The sequence below is a fragment of the Theropithecus gelada genome, chromosome 7b (assembly GCF_003255815.1).
Source record: "Theropithecus gelada isolate Dixy chromosome 7b, Tgel_1.0, whole genome shotgun sequence".
NCBI lineage: Eukaryota > Metazoa > Chordata > Mammalia > Primates > Cercopithecidae > Theropithecus > Theropithecus gelada.
In genome coordinates, this window is record NC_037675.1 from 24,592,130 (window position 1) to 24,596,447 (window position 4,318).

Consider the following 4,318-nt stretch of genomic DNA (forward strand, 5'->3'; position numbering starts at 1 on the left):
TTTTTTTTTTTTTTTTTTTTTTGAGACGGAGTCTCGCTCTGTCGCCCAGCCTGGAGTGCAGTGGCGCAATCTCGGCTCACTGCAAGCTCCGCCTCCCGGGTTCACCCCATTCTCCTGCCTCAGCCTCTTGAGTAGCTGGGACTACAGGCACCCGCCACCACGCCCGGCTAATTTTTTTATTTTTAGTAGATACCGGGTTTCACCGTGTTAGCCAGGATGGTCACGATCTCCTGACCTCGTGATCCGCCCGCCTCGGCCTCCCAAAGTGCTGGGATTACAGGCGTGAGCCAGGGCGCCTGGCCCTCTGTGTTGTTACTTAATAGCAGATCCTTTGAAGACTTTAAAAGCTGCCTTAAGGCTGGGCGCGGTGGCTCACGCCTGTAATCCCAGCACTTTGGGAGGCCGAGGCGGGCGGATCACGAGGTCAGGAAATCGTGACCATCCTGGCTAACACGGTGAAACCCGGTCTCTACTAAAAATAAAAAAATTAGTTGGGTGTGGTGGCGCAGTGCCTGTAGTCCCAGCTACTCGAGAGGCTGAGGCAGGAGCATCGATTGAACCCGGGAGGTGGAGGTTGCAGGGAGCGGAGATGGCGCCACTGCACTCCAGCCTGGCGACAGAGCTAGACGCCGCCTCAAAAAAAAAAAAAAAATAAAATAAATAAAATAAATAAATAAAATGCTGCCTTAAATGTAGATATAGGAGAAATACAGAAATAAATCAACTATTTTGAAACTCAACCAGAAAACACACCACAATGAAATGCTGTGTAGTTTATTCAGTCATTTATGCAGAAAATATTCAAGCATCATCTATGTGCTAAGCACAGTTACGGGCTCTGAGGTAGAGTGAACAGACAGATGCAAATCTCTGTTCTCATGTTGCTTATGTTCTAGTAAGAGAAACAAAAAATTTAAAATTATATAATATGTGAGAAGGTGATGAATACCATAAAGAAAAGTAATTCATTGAGGGGAATGTGTGTGTATATATATATACACACATAAGAGTTCAATAAGGCCTCATTTCTGAGGTGACTTTTGGGTAAAACTATGACAAAATTGGAAAAATATATTTATTGATGTGGGAAGATGTTTGTCCTTTTTTTTTTTTGATTGGGTAAAAAAAAATAGATTAGAAAATAATATATACAGTATGATCCCATTTTGCTAAAATATTTATATCTGTGCGCCTTGATATATATTTGCATATTGAAAGTTTCAGGAAGCATATATGCCAAAATATCATTAGTGATTGTCTCTGGATAGTGGGCTTTATGAGTGCTTTTATTTTGTTATTTTTGCTGTCAGTATTTTCTGATTCTTTGACCATGAACATATATTTCCAGATATTTCCAGTACAGTATATTAAAACAAGTTCTTTAGGTACAAAATTTTTAAAACGTTAACGAAGCAGAATGGAAATTAAGCAGCCCAACAGAGGGTCCTTCATATTTAAGTGGCTACCCCACTCCATGCAAAGGCAAACAGGGAGCTAAGGTAAGCAGGACCAGACCACATTAGAAGATTATTGAGGTCTGCTTCAAGATAGAGGTCAGTAAAGGAGAAAGGCTCCAAGTTTCTACATCAGCACTGTCCAATAGAAATATAATGCAAGCCACATGTAGTTTTACATTTTCTAGTAACCTCATTTAAAATGCAAAAAGAAATTATTAAACCAATTTTAATAATATTTTATTTAGCCCAGTATATAAAAATATTATCATTTCAACATGGAATTAATATTAAACAATTATTAATGAATTATGTCACATTCTCTTTTTCATACTAAGTCTTCAAAATTCAGTGTGTATTCAACACTTTCAGCACATCTCAAATTGGACTACTCATGTTTCAAATGGTCAGTAGCCATGTGTGGCTAGTGGCTGTCATATTAAAGTGTAGCTCTAGATCGTAGATCATTATTGCAGTCTGTAAAAATCTCAAAGTAGTTCCAGATCATAGAGCATTATTGTTGTCTGTAAAAATTTCAAGAAAAGAGATAAAAATAGGGAGTAAACTACCAAGACGTCAAATATTTATGTTGTTTGGTGAGAAAACTTTTCTGGGAAGAACTATGAATGCCCTCACCCATTTTTACTACTTAATTCTCCTTTTCTCAACTCCACGGAGCCATTCCCTTCTTCTTCTTCTTCTTCTTTTTTTTTTTTTTGAGATCGCCCAGGCTAGAGTGCAGTGGCGCGATCTCGGCTCAATGCAACCTCTGTCTCACAGGTTCAAGTGATTCTCATGCCTCAGCCTGCTGAGTAGCTGGGATTACAGGCACATGCCACCATGCCCAGCTAATTTTTGTATTTTTAGTAGAGACAGGGTTTCACCATGTTGGCCAGGCTGGTCTTGAACTCCTGACCTCAGGTGATCCACCTGCCTCGGCCTCCCAAAGTGCTGGGATTACAGGCATGAGTCATCGCACCTGTCCCTCAAATGGTCTTTTAAATATGTTTTCTTTTTTCTTTTTTTGAGACAGGGTCCTAGTCTGTTGCTGAGGCTGGAGTACTGTGGCATGATCATAGCTCACTGCAGCCTGGAACCCCTGGGTTCAAGTGATCCTCCTGTTTGAGCCTCTGAATTAGCTAGGACTACAGGTGTGTGCCACCACAATCAGCCAAATGTGTTTGTTTCTTTCATAAGGTAATCATGCTTATTAGAAGAAATTTGAAAGTTGGAGTGATTTTTTAAAAATAAATATGTAATGGGCTGGACATGGTGTCTCATGCCTATAATCCCAACACTTTGGGAGGCTGAATTGGGCATATGGCTTGAGCCCCAGGAGTTTGAGACCAGCCTAAGCAACATAGTGAGACCTTGTCTTTACAAAAATAGAAAAAATTAGCTGGGCATGGTGGTGCATGCCTGTAGTCCCAGCCACTTTGGAGGCTGAGGAGGGAGGATCGCTTGAGCCAGGAGGTTGAGGGTGCGGTCAGCTGTGATCATGCCACTGTATTCCAGGCTGGGTGACAGAGACCCTGTCTCAAAAAACAACGGCAGCAAAATAAACAAGTAAATAAATAATGATTGCGGAAAATTTGTAGAACATAGAAAATTATAAAGAAAATGAATCATAATGCTGTCACCCAGAGAGAACTATTTTGGTATACTTCTTTCCAGTATTTTTTTGTTTACTTTTATGATCATACGATTTTGTATACGCAATTCTGCTTATGATTATATTGCAAGCATTTTTCCTTGATGTTAAAACGTTTCAAAGGCATAATGACTATATACAATTACATCTACTTGTGTACAATAATTTTAATGCCCACTTGGTGATTTATCTGTATTTTTTCACTTCGATAAAAATATTTATTCTGGCTGGGCATTGTGGCTCACGCCTGTAATCCCAGCACTTTGGGAGGCTGAGGTGGGCTGATCACCTGAGCTCAGGATTTCGAGACCACTGTGGGCAACATAGTAAAACCCCATCTCTACTAAAATACAAAAAAATTAGCTGGGCGTGGTGGTGGTGCGCCTGTAGTCCCAGCTACTCAGGAGGATGAGGCACAAGAATCGCTTGAGCCCTGGAGGCGGAGGTTGCAGTGAGCTGAGATTAGGCCACTGCACTCCAGCTTGGGCTGTGGAGTGACTGTCTCAAAAAACAAAAACAAACAGGCCGGGCACAGTGGCTCACGCCTGTAATCCCAGCACTTTGGGAGGCCGAGGCGGGTGGATCATGAGGTCAGGAGATCGAGACCATCCTGGCTAACACGGTGAAACCCCGTCTTTACTGAAAATACAAAAAAAAAAAAAATTAGCCGGGCGTGGTGGCGGGCGCCTGTAGTCCCAGCTACTCCGGAGGCTGGGGCAGGAGAATGGCGTGAACCTACGAGGCGGAGCTTGCAGTGAGCGGAGACAGCGCCACTGTACTCCAGCCTGGGCAACAGAGCGAGACTCCGTCTCAAAAAAAAAAAAATTATTCACAAATTGGATTACATTTTTAGAAGAGATAATAGGATTACTGGGTTAAGAATCTCAACTTTTTTTTTTTTTTTTTTGGAGACAGAGTCTTGCTCTGTCACCCAGGCTGGAATATAGTGTCACGATCTTGGCTCACTGCACCCTCCACCTCCCAGGTTCAAGCGTTTCTCCTGCCTCAGCCTCCTGACTAGCTGGGATTACAGGCGCCCACCACCACACCCAGCTAATTTTTGTACTTTTAGTAGAGAGAGGGTTTCACCATTTTGGCTAGGCTGGTCTCAAACTCCTGACCTTAGGTGATCCACCCACCTCGGCCTCCCAAAGTGCTGGGATTACAGGCATGAGCCACCTCGCCTGGCCTTTTTTTTTTTTTTTTTTTTTTT